The 16,117-nt window shown below is 39.1% G+C and overlaps 1 protein-coding gene across 10 annotated transcripts in view; it reads left to right on the top strand.

Annotated features, from left to right (window-relative positions):
• Window positions 1–16,117, top strand: part of LRRC4C (leucine rich repeat containing 4C) — a 497,868-nt gene that overhangs the window by 437,563 nt on the left and 44,188 nt on the right. For 8 of the 10 annotated variants that reach the window (XM_032690516.1, XM_032690512.1, XM_032690509.1 and 5 more), the window contains one exon: window positions 1,008–1,140. The exons of the other annotated variants lie outside the window; for them this stretch is intronic. The gene's annotated coding sequence lies outside the window, so the exon portion shown is untranslated. The remainder of the gene's footprint in view (window positions 1–1,007; window positions 1,141–16,117) is intronic. 10 annotated transcript variants of the gene reach the window in all.

The following is a 16,117-nucleotide window of genomic DNA, read 5'->3' as shown; positions in this document are numbered from 1 at the left end:
AACAAACAGCTCTTTGTTTCTGTATCCTCCTTATAGACATTCTCATAAATATATAAATGAAAACTCTCCAGAATTAGTATAGACTAAGAAAGCTCTGTGAAGGTTGCTAGGCAGCCAAGGCCAAAAGAATAAAAAACAAGCAGGTCTTTGAAAAACAAAGTCAGTGACTTATGGGTTATCTGAAGTCATGATTTGCTCAATTTTCTCTTGTCATAAATAAGAGACAGTAGATTTTTTTCCTTTGGTAAATGAGCAGTGTTTTTAAAATATTTGAAACAAAAGACCAGTTTCGTATCTCATTCCTATCGGTGTTTTCAAGCTATGAAATATTAGATACCATTATTATTTCTCATCTTTATTTATTTGTTGACTGAATCAGAAATTTGGTGCATTATATCCAGGCTATAACTTCAAAATTATTTAGCAGAGCAATTAATTTTTAAACTTCTGTCCAATTTAAATTTTTACCATGATGTGCATGTAAGACTCTAGTTGAAGGAAGTTTCCAATGCTGGAAGGCATATCTTGCCATCAAGAGGTATACACAGATATGTTTCACTGTCACTAATGACAGGAAAACACCTAATTTCTACCACCATGCCCTGCATGGATCTATGATGAAGCTACTCATTACAGAGATATAGTGGTAACTACCCCCTTCCTATTACTGCTAAGCATGCAAAAATAATGCATTTCTAATAGGCAAGGTTGTTATCTGTAAGATTAGGTGATCACATTATTGACTAATTACCTTTGAAATCTCTGTTTATGTTTGTGCCTTAAAGTCTTCTTGCAATTAACTGTGCCTTCAGTAGCTCTATCATACATACAATTACATTGAGGGGGCACTGTAATCCTGCAATTCTCCTCCCTTCTCAGATAGTGTAATGACAACTTTAGATCATGTTTTAGTCTACCTGAGTTATTCTCTCCCAATGTCTTCAATATATGTCTTAAGAAGATTTAACTGCTGCATCACAGTTTTTCAATATGTGTTTCTTCCACAGGGTGGATGCTGTGGGGGGGTCCAGGCAGCTCTGTGGAACAGTCTCCAGTGGGCTAGTAGGATGAGAAGGTCCAGGGGTAGTTTGGGAATCGAGGAGAAACATCACCTCTCAAGACGGTAAACCTACTGAAAAGGTAATTCATGCTAGGACATTGTTATGCAGTTGGCTTTTCAGGCTCCACAAATGTGCTGAAATGCACAGCAGAAAACTAGTAGATAAGGCGAGCACAAACCTTTGCTGTTGTCTGTGTGCTCATACGAAGTCTTCTAATATCTTTCCAGAGCTTCTTAAACTGTGCTGTTTCGGTTCCCATCTGTGTGTGAGGGAGAATTTGGACACTATATCTTAGAGAGTTTTTCTTGTCTTCCTATGGAACTGTTAGAGAACACAAATCACAAATTTACAGTAACTTTCTAAGAAATTCCTTATAGGAATTAAAACTCCTGAAAATGACAGTTTATCAACCATTTAACAATTTAGCACAGTAAAATGTTACTTCACAGGGAGAGCTAATAATTTTATTTTTAAATGTACATAATCTTGTTTTATTGGGTTCTTTCAGTCTCACCTTCCAGGTCTAGTGTTGTGTTTGTGGAAACTCTTTTTCTCCCCTGAAGCCTTAAATATGGATGTTTCTGTTGCTAGCATTTCAGAATTCCAAGAGAATGTGCAAACTAAAGATCTGTCAACCCTCAGAGTAACTGTAGTGCTTCTTCCTTCATGTTAAAAGGTAGAGTTTAGCCATGAAGCACCAAAACACTTAAGTTTCTCTGCTATCCCAAAAGCCCAGCTATATATATATATAGTGTATTTTTGAGCCCAGCTAATTTACGATATGTTCATGTTGTACACACATTTCTTGGTTCTCAGCTAAAATTAAGTTTGCTGAACAAACTGATTTTGTCCACTCATCCTAAACCAATCATTTCCCATGGCCCATTTTGAAATATCTGACAGGCTGACTTGCTGCTTTCCTTTATTAATGTGCCTTTATGTATGCAGTGAGTAAGAAATATAACAATGGAAAATCACAGTGGTAGAAAATACAATGGGATTTTTGATGCAGAAGTTTTCATAAGAATCTATTCCCAGATCTCATGAGACACCGAAAAAGCACAAAAAAATCATTCAGTGAGGAAAGATTTTCTCTTTGCTCAGGAGTATAGATGTTTTGGCTGATTGAGCACTACGTTAGGCTTTCAAATGTGTCTGGGACATGCCTTCCTTTTTTTTGCAGGTGAGCTCCCTCCAGCTCCCTGACATTCATTAATTAAAACCATTCAGAGAATCCACTGTGGCAATTCACAAATTATTTCCATACTTCACCGTGCCTTGCTAGGCTTGGCAGCTACCAGAATACTGACTAATCTGCACTCATGTAACACACTGAGAGTTACGTCTTTGTACAACCTGTAGCTGTGGTAGAGAGTCTGAAGCCTTCCCCTGTGAAAAGAACAGAAACTGCTTTATTAGTTGGGTGAAGTTATAAATGGATTTGTGATAGAAGAAAGGTTTGATACAGGAAAGTGAGAGTAAACATAGGTCTTGCCTTCTGCACTTATACAAATGGTGATAGTTTTTATCTTATTGTATGCTTTTCAAGAATCTCCCACTCAAAATTGTTGCTAATCAATTCGAAGCTTAATTTGATTTTCTATTATCTAGAAGAAATGAGTTTGCATGGCTTTTTGTTAATGAGGGCCCACTAGACTTTACAGAAAATTGCATCAATTGATTTTAGGTAATTTACTGTAAACAAAAGACAAGAAAAGCTTCCTTATGGTTGGAACTGTTCTGAGATCCAGAGGATCTGGCATCAGTCCCTACCTGTCTTTCATGTGTCTTCTCAGGTGCATTTTCTACCTATAATATTGGTAGACTCTCATGGAACTTCTGTAATGTTCCTTTGCTGATGCTTTAGTGATAGTTCTGTCTCAAAGGGGGAAAAGGATCTTTGTGTGGGAGTCAACAGGTCTCATAGAAAGAGCTTTAAACTAGATTTGAAGGGAGAAAGGGATGAAAGCAGGCTCACTAGAGAAAAACCTGGGGGTGGCATGCCAATACTTGTGAGACAGTGTGCCAGAGATCACTCACCAAATACCATCACAGGCAAAACAGACTCCAGTTGGGGATATCAATTGACTGTATCACTAAAAAATTCAGAGCAGGATAATGAGAAGTAAAATAAATCTTAAAAGGACATTCTCCCTACCCCTCTCCTTCCTGAGCTCTACTGCATCCCTGCCAGCAGCCCAGGGAGATGGGAAGTGAGGATGATGGTCAGTTCATCACATGTTGTTCCGGCCGCTACTCAGGGAGAGGAGTCCTTCCCCTGCTCCAGCATGGTGTCTCACCCACAGGAGACAGTCCTTCATTAATTTCTCCAGTGTGAGTCCATACTACTGGCAACAGTTATCCATGAACTGCTGTAACATGAGTCATTCTTCCACGGGGTGTAGTCCATCTGGCACAGCCTGCTCCAACGTGGGTCCCCCACAGGCTCACAAGTCCTGCCTGCTCCAGTATGGGCTCCTCTCAACATGGGTCTGCAAGTTCCTGCCAGGAGCCTGCTCCAGCATGTTTCCCATGGGTTCACAGCCCTCTTTTGGGCATCCACTTGCTCCAGTGTGGGTCTCTTCCACAAGTGGATATCTGCATCCCTGTGGTCCTCCACGGGCTCTTCTCTGGCTGCAATTACATCTGTACAATAACTTTTTCCTTCTTAAATATGGTATCACAGAGTCATTACCACCATTGCTGATTGGCCCAGCCTTGGACAGCAGCAAGTCCATCCTGAAGCTGGTTGGTATTGGCTCTGCCAGACGTGCAAGAAGCTTCTTGCAGCTTCTCACAGAAGCCAGCTCTAGAGGAACTAGAAGCTTTACCTCAATCCCAGAGCTGCGATATCATTGGCATAAGCAAAACCTGTTGGGATGAGTCCTGTGACTAATGTGTCATGGTGGACAGTTATAGGCTCTTCGGGAGGGAAGGGCAAAGCAGATGAGGTGGAGATGTGGCACTGCATATAAGGGAGGGGTTGGATTGTGTGATACTTACAGTTCGCAGCAACATGGTTGAGAACCTCTGAGTAACGATGAAGGGGAAAGCAAATAAAGAGATATTGTTTTGGGTGTCTGCTATCAACCAGCCAGCCAGGACAACATCACAAATGAGCTATTTTACAAGGAATTAATCAAGTTGATCTCTAGATCAATTGCCCTTGTCCTTATGGGTAATTTTAGCCTTCCAGTCATCATCTGGAAATATTATAGCGTGGACATAAACAGGTCCAGAAAATTTGTGGAGCACATTGAAGAGAATTTCTTGGTGCAAGTACAAAGGAAGACAACTATGAAAGCTACCCTCCTAGATTTGTTTTTTGTAAACAGAGATGAACTCATGGGCGAAGTGATGATTGGTAACTGTCTTGGTCACAGTGACCATGAGGTGAGTTTCAAATCACTGGTATCAGGAGAAAAACTGCCAACAAATCTTCAGCCCTGTATATGAGGAGAGCTGACTGTGGGCTGCTGAAGAAATTAGTTGGTAAGGCACCCTGAAAGTCTACTTTTGTAGGTGCTGGTGTCCATTAATACTGGTCACTTCTTAAGAGCCATCTCTTAAGAGCATAGGAGCAGGCAACTCCAAAGTGTCAGAAATATAGTGAGCAGGGCAGAAGATTAGCTTGGCTGAGCAGGGATCTTCCAAAAGTTGGGTAGAAAAGGAAAGTGTATGGAGATTGGCAGCAAGGACAAGTGACAGGGAAGGACTACAAATATGCTGTTTCCCACTGTAGGGTGAAAATTAGTGCAGCCAAAACTCGATTAGAGTTCAAGCTGGCCAGCACTGCGTACAACAACAAAAATATGTTAGCAGCATAAGGAGGATATGGGATAACATTAATCTATTACCTGATGAGGTCAGTCATCTCACAAATAAGGATGCAGAAAAAGCAGAAGGCCTTCTTTGTCTTATTATTTGACGCTAATAATGGGCCCTGGAACACCCAGAGATCTATGTTGGAAGACTGTGACTGGAGGGGTGATAAACTCCCAGCTGAGCCTTAACTTGCTGCTCCAGCTAGATGCATATAAATTTATGGAGCCCAATGAGATTCATCCCAGGATACTGAAAGAGCTGGCCAATGTTACCGTGGGGCCTTTATCCATTATTTTTCAGTGGTCTTGGGAGTCTGGAGGGGTCTCAGTTGAATGGAATCTGGCAAATGTCCCACTTTTCAAAATAGTATGAAGAAAGACTGGTAATTACAGGACTGTCATTCTCACTTCAGTGCCTGGTAAAATTATGGAGAAGGTTATTCTGGGAGTTATTGAAAAACCCCTGAGAGATCACACATTCATTGGTCACAGCCAGCATGGGTTCATGAGGGGAAAGTCCTTCCTAATTAACTTAATTTCCTTTTATGAAAAGGTTGCCTGTCTAGTTGACCAAGGATAGCCAGTAGATGTGGTAGTTTGGGATTTTAGCAAAGTTTTTGATACTCTCTTTCACAGTATCCTTCTGGACAAAATGTCCAGCTAGACAAGTCTATGATATACTGGGTGAACAATTGGCTGCTGGGTTGGGCTCAAAGGATTATATTAAATGTAGAGAGGCTTTACAGTGAGATCTGGATAGAAGACTAAAGACCTGAACAATCACCAATAATGAAATTTAACAAAAGCAAGTGCAGGATTCTCCACCTGGGACAGGATAATATGCTTATATGTACAAATCAGAGGAAGAGAGTCTGGAAAGCAGCTGTGCAGAATGAGATCTGGGGAACTGGGCTGATGGCAAGTTCAATATGAGTCAGCAGTGCCCGGGCAGCCAGAAGGGCCAACTATGTCGTAGAGTGCATCAGGCACAGCATCGATGGTTGGTTGAGGGAGATGATTGTCCCACTCTACACTGCACTGGTGCAGCCCCACCTTGAGTGCTGGTTGCAGTTTTGGGGACTTCAACATAAAGAAGTACATCTACCTATTAGACTGTGTCCAGAGGAGGGTGACCAACATGGTTAAAGGTCTTGAGGGCAAGACTTATGAGGAGCATCTAGGGTCACTTGGTTTGCTCAGCTTGGAGAACAGTAGTCTGAGGGGTGACCCCATCTCAGTCTACAGCTTCTTTAATGAGGGCTGCAAAGGAGAAGGGGCTGATCTCCTCTCTCTGGTGATCAGCAACAGGATACAAGGAAATGGAATGAAGCTGCACCAGGGGAAGTTCAAATTGGGGGTTCTCAGTGAGTGGGTGGTTGGTCACTGGAAGAGGCTCCTCAGGGAAGTGATCATGGCACTAAGCCTGGCAGAGTTCAAAGAGCATCTGGACAACACTCTTAGTCATATGATTTACTTTTAGGTAGTCCTGTGAGAAGCAGGGAGTTGGACTTGATAATCCTTATGGGTCCCTTCCAACTTGAGATATTATAGAAGTCTATGAATCTAACCTTAATGCCATAGAGAATGGTTTGAATTCCAGGCTTTACAGTGAGAAAAGAAGTTACACATCCTCAAGAAAAATATGGAAAGAAACTGAAATTAGAGATGACATTGTGATATCTTCATCTGCAACATACTAAATGAAGTTTGAACTTCTCCACTCCTAAACTTTCTGAGAAATATGAAGCTCAATGGATTGATGTTTCACTCTCTAATTCACTCTTTAAATTGTTTCATGTGAACTGTTCTGGAAATGCCGTTTTGACTGAAGGCAAGGGAAAATAAGAGTACTGTTTTGATATAACTTGAAATCTTGATGGTAAAAGGTAATTTATATTTTCAGTAAAAGGCTTTTATCTTCAGTGGAATCTAATGATAATTGTATTGATCTGACATCAGTACTGAATCTGACCAGATTCTGCTTCTGGTGGGAACCACAAATGTTTCACGTTGTTCCAGCAAATAGAACTCTTTCTGTCCATTTCTTTGGCTGGTCAGTTTACAAGTGGTTGCATTTTGCTGGTCTGTTGGGTAGATACTTTCTTTTGGTCTATTTTAAGATGAATGGCTCTGAATTTTCAGTCACTGTGCCCCTTTCAGATTATTCATAGTAGAGTCCTAGTAGTCAATGCTGGGTTTGGTTTTGTTGCTTGTTTTGTAACAGCTAAGAAACCAGCTGTGTTCCATGATTTATGGGAAAGTCCAAACCTTTCAAATTAAGTGAAGGGTATACAGCTTCAGAATTAATTATGTTCTTAAACATAATGAAAATCTCCATTTGAGAATGAGGCATATCTCAGGGTTTGGAACAGATGAAATGAGCTATTCAACTCAAACCTGATGTTTCTTTTCACCTAACAACAATTCTGATAGCCATGCTTAGAACAAAGCTTGTGTTTTGAATGACTATGTGTGCACAACTAGCTCTACACAGCTGGAGATTGATAAGACTACAGTCACAAAGCATGTGCATGCAAAATTGGCAATGCCCATTGCTAGCAGGCAAGAGAACACTAGGAGATCTCTAGGTTTTTTTCTTAGAAGAAAGAACCCTTAGGCAGAACCAAAGTCAATAACCCTCAAGAGTCGAACAGAGACAGGAGAACTTAGCAGCATATATCACAAAAAAGCTAGACTGTGGCATGACAAGAATAGACCATTGGATCTCTGAAATGGTCCAAGAAATCAAACATGAAAGAGGCAGCCTTCAATGCAGACAGCCTTCACCTGCATTGCTGAATGCAATTTACGTTGCTCTCTCCAACACCTGATAACACTGTATATAATACATTTAGTATGTTTTATATTCTTTTTGTTTAAACTTACTATGTGAAATTTTGCCTTCATAAAAACTGATCAAAAAGCTGGTCCTCTTAGCGTGTCAGAACACCAATGATTCAGTCTTTCGATTTACTTCTTTCTTTTATTCCTCTCAGTAAGTTTGTTCATCTGCCATTTTTTCTTTTTTTTTTTTTTTTCTTTTTGCTTATTATTATTTAATTTCTTTCCAATTATGCTCCTCTTATTATGGTAAATTATGATTTCCTGTTTAATTCCTCAAGTTCTTATGACAGGTGGCAGAAAACTGGTCAACTGATACTGAACAAGAACAGTTTCTGGTATTTACTGTTTGTAAGACTGGATGTTCAGTCACCTTCCTCTGAGTGTTCTGGTCCCTGTACTGTCCCAGGATCATGTCCTGCAATTTTTAACACTTCCTTTAGAGGAAATTCTGCTTTGACTACAGTAGAATAAAACTAGAAATAGAAGAGTTGATCTGACCAAATAGTAATTTTTTTTCCTTAATTCCCTGGACACCTTAGGGAATTGCAAATGATGAGTTATTGATTTGGCAACATAAAATTGATAGATTAAAAATTTCTTCTGGCAAAAGAGAACATGTTGAAACAGGGTAAAGGGAAGGGAAAGAATTTACTCCTAGATACATCAAGCAAGCAGATCAGTTTTTATTGAGATGACATTTGTATGTGTTGTAGAGGGTGAGGTCTCTGTGAAAAGTAAATATACCAGAAATCAGATGCATAACAACTTTATTTATAGCCAATGTCTGGTATAACATTTATCATGAAGTTATTGAAATCTGTAAGAAGGACTGAAGATTGACCAGTCTGGATTAGGCAATATGATTACTGCAGAAGCAAAATGAATACAGCTTACCTATACAAGGTGTCTGACTGCAGCCAGAACTCCCCAGGATATTTAAATCCCTATCAAATAGCTGGAAATGGAAGTTTTTCTTATGGATCCTCATGAAATGAGGGGAAGGGGCTGAATTCATGTCTATGTGGCCTTTGAGCAAGAACACATTGAAGGAAATTTGCATGAGGGAATGAATGAAACGTATGTGTAATTAGAACAATATTTTATAGGGTTTGTTTGGGTTTTATTTTTTTTGTTACAACGCTCTGTTTGCTTGCATTTTGTAAAACCTTAATTTCAAGTTTTGATAGGTATAACTCTCTTTTGTATTGAAACCTACCTTGTGTTGGGGAGCAGGATGCATCATGGGGAAATAGTAGGGCTGTCTACAATGCTAGAGGTAAAAAGTCAGAAGAATATGTATGCAGGTAGTGGAAATGGAGCACACCTTGATACACAAGTGCTGAGAGTGCTTCCTCCTGCTCTGTTAAGCATCATTATAGGAACTGTGGATGCCAAATAACAGCTTTTGGGAAGGAATTCCCTCTGGCAGAACAGTCCTCTGTTCTTCCTGCTTAGAAACAGATGGCAAAGTTAGCCCACATCACCAGGCAGACCTGGATTTTCTGTGCCTCTTTAGGCTGAAGATTACTTTAATCCAGTAAGTCATTGTTCATTTTGGTCATACAGATGTTTGAACTGACTTAAAATGAAATAAAAATTATTTTGGGAGTAATCCCTGCACTTTTTATATAAAGCAAATGAGCAGTACATGCAAGGCTGATTTTATACAACATGGACCATAGTAGCTAACAGAGGTGAACTAAACTGTGAATATATTTCTGATATGTTACAGCATTTGTTTATCTTGGCCAAGTAGGCTGTTATATATTGTCATAATATTATTTCCAATAGTTTTCTAACGTTTTTATGTTATGGCAATGCCTTTCATAGTTTATGAAAAGAGCTATATGAGCACAGAAGAGAGGTCTGTATCATTCAGATGCTACAATTTATGACTTTTTTCTTTTTTCTACTGGGCTCATTACAAGAGCCCGCAGTCATTCACTCCTTTAACTGCATAAAGTAACACTAAACACAGTGAGCCTCTGATCAATAAGAAAAATACAGTACATCAGAATGAAAATGGCAGCACATTGGCTAATGTATTAAAGAACCAAGCAGCACAGAAGTCCTCAATTTTTCTGAATATTACATGTATCCAAAATGTATTTCTATAGCAAGATTTCCTGTTTAGAAGCTGTAGAAGTGAAATTGAGTAGGTAATTTCTTTATCTTTGCAACTTCTGTTTGATCATTACTCCAATTTTACAAAGACAGAGATGAAGCATTAAGAAAGTTAGGGGGTAGAACCTCTTTCCTTCTGTCTTTGATCTGGAAATCTGAGCCATTTTCGTCAAAGAAAGCACCACTTAGTCTATTTAAATTCATTATTACATATCTTTATAGCTCTGAGGATTTGAGATAGTAGAATTGAAAATTATCTTAAAATGTCTAAACCAAGAAAAGCTGTCTTAGTCATAGGAGTTACATAGAGAGAGGTAGGAATAGTCATCTCTCCAGTCCTTACACTGTCTTAAAAACAAAGCAGCACTTTTTATAGCAATGGGTTAATAGCTAAACTAGACAATATTGTCCAGTTGCACAAGTATCCCTATTTAGTTTTTCTAGGAATACTAATGTTTTGGCACCATACAGTTTCCACTAGGCTTTGATTTGTAAGTAAGAGATCTTCCTATTTCTCCCGTCCTGGTCACTTCTAAGTATATATTAAGCATTGCAACTAGTTACTGAGTTCCACAATAATTATTAATGTTGGCAAATATCCACTGGTGGCAAATCTGAAAGCCACCATAATCCATTCCTTTACTGCAGCTAAAAGTTGTATTTAAAATCACCAATATGAAAAAGAAGTACTCTATATGTAGAAATTGTCATTTGATACTGAATTGCTGGTTGTTTAAAAATGGAGTTTCAAAAACAAAAAAGTGAAGAATGAGGCTTGCACACCGAATTGGATTGATTTGTGTTAGAAATAACAAATTCAAGTTGCATATAAACTTTATGCATCCTGGATGGTTGCAGAGTGAAGTCAATGATTATTCATTTGCTTAAATCAAAAGTCTTATTAACATGATTAGCAGCAAAAGGGTAAAAAGTATATCCTATGTTTAGGAATTTGTGCAAAGCAATAACACCATTGCTGTGCCTCTGCTGTGTCAGAGTCAGGGGACCAGACAGTGCTAGCTAATGAATCTCTTGAACAGTAATTCAAGGTCAAATGATGATGATTTGCATCTTTTCTTAACTCCATGTTTGGGAAATTTGGCTTCCTTGCTATTTTCTTCTGCAATATTCTTAGGGGCTTTTTTTCTCCTGCAATATTCTGAGGGGCTTTTTTTCTTCTAGTGATTCTAATTCAGACAGAATGCCACCAGAAATGTTTTTCTAATGACCTTTCCGCTGTCCCAGTATAACATGCTGATGAGATTCAAATAACAACTGAGGACTAATAAAAAAATCTGAGTAAACCAAATGTACAGCCATTTATGATAGTTTTATTTTTTATCTTTTTATCTCCTATTTTTGCTTGATTAAAAACACAATATGAATAATGTTTTAGAAGGTGAAAAATGAAATTAGATTTTCATGGGATTTAATCTGATGTATGAGAAATATAAAACTAATCTACTTAGGAATGCTTTACTTGAACTTTTTGGCATGCATAGAATCATAGAATCAGCTGGGTTGGAAGGGACCTCTGAGATCAAGTCCAGCCCTTGATCCACTGCAACCGTGGTTACTAGACCATGGCACTAAGTGCCACATCCAGTCTCATCTTATAAACCTCCAGGGATGGAGAATCCACCACTTCCCTGGGCAGCCCATTCCAATGCCTGATTACTCTCTCTGTAAAGAGTTTCTTCCTAATATCTAATCTAAACCTCCCCTGGCACAGCTTAAGACCATGCCTTCTTGTCTTACTGATAGTTATCCGGGAAAAGAGACCAACCCCCACCTGGCTACAACCTCCTTTCAGGGAGTTGTAGAGAGTGATGAGGTCTCCCCTGAGCTTCCTCTTCTCCAGGATAAACAACCCCAGCTCCCTCAGTCTCTCCTCATAGGACTTACTCAAGTCCCTTCACCAACCTCGTTACTCTTCTCTGGACCTGCTCCAGCACCTCAATGTCCTTCCTGAACTGAGGGGTCCAGAACTGGACACAGCACTCAAGGTGTGACCTCACCAGCACTGAGTACAGGAGAAGAATCACTTCCCTGATCCTGCTGGCCAGGGAAGGCCAGGATGCCATTGGCCTTCTCGGCCACCTGGGCACACTGCTGGCTCATGTTCAGCTTCCTGTCAATCCAAACCCCCAGGTCCCTTTCTACCTGGCTGCTCTCCAACCACTCTGTCCCCAGCCTGTAACGCTGCAGGGGGTTGTTGTGATCTAAGTGCAGGACCCGGCACTTGGCCTGGTTGAACCTCATCCCGTTGGAATCAGCCCAACTCTCCGTCCTGTCCAGGTCCCTCTGCAGAGCCCTCCTGCCTTCCAGCTGATTGACACTGCCCCCCAATTTAGTGTCATCTGCAAATTTGCTGATGGTGGACTCAATCCACTCATCTAAATCATCAATAAAGATATTAAAAAGAACTGGGCCCAACACTGATCCCTGGGGACACCACTAGTGACCGGCCGCCAACTGGATGCAGCCCCGTTCACCACCACTCTCTGGGCCAGGCCCTCCAGCCAGTTCCTAACCCAGCACAGAGTGACCCTGTCCAAGCCATGGGCTGCCAGCTTTTTCAGGACTATGCGATGGGAGATGGTGTCAAAGGCTTTGCTGAAGCCCAGGTAGATTACATCCACAGCATCTTCAGTTCCATTTCGCTGAATGTGTTCTTCAGCTTCCTTCATTTATAGATGTGGAATATTAGACATTACTTATCTTCTTTGCCAAAGTTTCATATTTTTCTGAGCCAAGTGTGATCAGAGGATTTCCTGTAGTAGATTCTAATGTGGAGTTTGATGAGAATTTCAGAATTAAAACTGTAAGCTATGCTGTTTACAGAATAAAATAACAAGGAGTCTTTATTCCATCAAGCTTTGAACTGACTTCCTAAAAAAAGTATTCTAGGTTCTCATAGAATATCACATTATTCATCTCTCTATTTTCAACTTAGTAGTATAATCAAAGAACTTGTAAAAACTAAATTAGGGATCACTCAGATGAGAAAATTTTATTAATATCTTTATAGTGAAGGATAAAGCCTCCATTTTTGGTCTTAGAAGATTTCAGTGTGTTTTCCGGTCATTTTCTACTCTTAATCTCTGAAGTGATCATAGAACAAACAAGAGAAATAGGAAAAAAATAGCATTTTCATAAAACAAAGGACCTCTGCAAATATAACCTGATCTGAAACCTCTTAATTCTGATGCAAAGATAGTCTCTGACTTTCATGAGGGATTTTGGAGCTTTGCCTTTATAGAAGTTTGCCTGTCCATTCAGCTATATGAAGGTATATATACTTGAATTTTTGTCTCTTTCATTTTCGTTTTCATACCATCTTTGACAGAAAATTTTTGAGTGTTGATTAACTTGTATGTATGCATTTTGATGATTTACGCATTACTACAGATAAAGCATAAGTGTTGTAAACAAGTGAAATGAAAGAGAAGAAGGACTGATTTAGAATGCAGAAGAGCTATTTCTTGACTGTAATAGTTAAGTTTCATTTGGAAAAAAAGAGGTAAATTATGTTGGTTCAGAGGGAGGTTTCAGAGTGTTGATATATGGTGCTCAGAACCATGCCTGCCACAATGTCATACAAAAGACACCACAGTTATTATCTCCAGTACCTTGCAGATCAAAAGGACAAATTCAGTCTCATTATAATACACTGTGTTCTTCACTCGAAGAGGCTCTGTATTCCCTAGTCACGCCTATGAATTTAGTGCAGTTAAGGAATTATATTGAACTGGATATGTAGACAACTGTGTTGACCCTTATACTTCTCTATATATACACCTTTATTGATTATAATGAGCACTAAAAAGAAAGTAAATTTATGAGGTCTGTAAAACCTGTTAATGGTAAATTAATTTGGAACTTCTTAGATTTATTATTTTATTCCCATTTTAATCATTTTTATGATTTTTATGATTTTTGCTGTGTTACTCCTATGAAAATTGCAATACAAATGTGCAGGCACAATCTATTAACACCTCTACTTTTTAATTCCTTCATTTTCTTTGAAACCTTACTGAAAAACAAATTTGCCATATTTCTTCACCCCCTTCTTTTCCCCTCTTCCAAAGGAGTGTAGTTCATCTGAAGGATTGCTATGGTAGAAAATTTTTTATATTTCCAGTAAAATGTGGGAGGGATAGAATGGTTATACTGTATACATCTACATAAATATTATTATATTATCCTCAAGTGCACTATCATGTTTTAGTCATTCCTTCCCTTATCTTCACCATCCACTGAGACCTTGCTTCATTCATTGCACAGGAAAACTTAAAAAAGGAACTGCAGACAAAGAGATTTTGTGATAATTTTTGAATGCTTGTTTTTGCAACTGAAAGAACTGCCTTTTTTTTTTTTTAGTTAAAACAAATTTCTTGTGTTTCAGATACAATATAATTTTTTTCTTATTATTACTAGGAATTTTAATATTTTTCAGTGCATACTCAGGAATTCCTGTATAAACAGCCAGAGATCTGTACATGGAGGGGAAGCAGACTATTGAGTTGAGCTCAGCAGTGCATCTGAGAAAGGAGGGTTCATCCCTAAACCTGATTTTTTTCATCTGGCAGTAGGTAGAATAAATCAGTTTCTCTCTGAAAGAAAGAGGGGTGCATTTATAATATGACTTTGGTTTGGTTAGGTTTATCTTGGTATTGTTTATATAACTTTAAAAGAAAATTGATTAACTTTCCAATTTTTTCCTCCCACAACTCTGAAGAGATGTTTTTGGTCTCCTTTGATGTACTCTTATTCTGCATTTAATCAATGCCTCTGTATTCACTTAGTCTTGTAGTTCAATCCTTGCAATCTTCAATAGCCTCATCATATTCAATTCTTTTAAAGACCTTATGAAAACACTGAAAAAATTCTTCTTGGAAACAATTCTGCCATCATCTCATTGATTTTGTTTGCATCAAATCATTATTTTTTTTGTTTCTTATGTTGCTGACTCACCCTGTCCTTCTGTACTCCAGATATGTACAGTGGTTTTCACACACTCTCCATCATTCTGTCTTCCAGATTGGTGTTCTAGTTAGTAATTAGCCTTGTCTTTGTGTCCCCTGTCTCTATTTCCACTCTGTCCTGATACAGTAGCTCATTTTTCTTAAGTTTATTCTCTCCCTGTTGCTTGCCCTATGACTGTTTATGGGGTTGCATGATGAAAGAGAAAGACCTATTTTAAAAGTATTCTGCCTTTACAGGGAGGCTTGTTATTAACCTGGAAGTTATAACCTGGTTCCCCAGAAATCTCTGCAGTGAGTGGAATTGTACCAGCACAACCAAATGCATGTTCAGGGGATGTTAAAATGCCTGGAGATACAGGAGGCAGGATCTTCCTGAGAAAGACAGTTGCCAAAAGAGTTGTGAAAAAAATGGTCTATTTCCTTACAATCTCTCCCCAGATCGTTTACTTTAGTGATTACATTTAGCTAACTTTCTGAAAGGTAAAGGCTGTCTCAGCTCATCTGTTTTGGAGTGATCTCCACCAGTCAGTATTAACAAGTCTCCCCCAGGACAGGAGAGTGAAAAACAACTGTGCTTATTGACTTTCTCATTTTGGAGGAGCTAAACTGTTTCCAGCAATTAAAGGTAATTTGAAGCTTTCTGGGAAGTGTAGAAATTGGCGTTAGTAAAAATAGGGTCTCTTATTTCCCAGCCCTGCAGGAACTGAGCTGTTGGTCACTGATAGCTCCCTTTTTTAACCTTTGTACAACCTCCAAGGGATTTATGACCCACAGTTATAGAAAACACTACTAATAAGTGTCCTTCTTGGTCTCAGATGCCACCCTTCTGTGCATAAAATGTGTCATCTGCTCTTCTCTTATGACTTAGCTCTCCTTTGGAACACTGTCATTCTCAAGAGGAATGAAACATGCAATATTGATATTACCAGGAGATTTATGGCAGGAATGTGAAGCCATGCATAAAGCTTTTTAAGCAGTTCAAGTTAACTAGGCACAAGTAGATGGAAGCCAAGATCCCATTAGACAGAACCTCATGCAAGGGATGACAAGCAATGACATAAAGATGGCACCTTCTTACGTAGTATTTGCTCTTAGTTATCTTTGTAATGTATTCTACTGACAGAAGTACATGTTTTATACAATTACGTCAAACCACTGTTACTATAGAAGGAGCTGGCTCCCTTTCCACTGTAAGGACTATGACTTGTTAGGGATTTTATATTTGGTGGGGATGATGTAAGGTGCTGAAAACTTTGGCCTGGGTTTCCAGCCTAGA

This window comes from Chiroxiphia lanceolata, chromosome 6 (assembly GCF_009829145.1).
Source record: "Chiroxiphia lanceolata isolate bChiLan1 chromosome 6, bChiLan1.pri, whole genome shotgun sequence".
Lineage (NCBI taxonomy): Eukaryota > Metazoa > Chordata > Aves > Passeriformes > Pipridae > Chiroxiphia > Chiroxiphia lanceolata.
The sequence above is the reverse complement of the archived record's forward strand: the minus strand, read 5'-3'. Positions and strand labels throughout refer to the sequence as shown.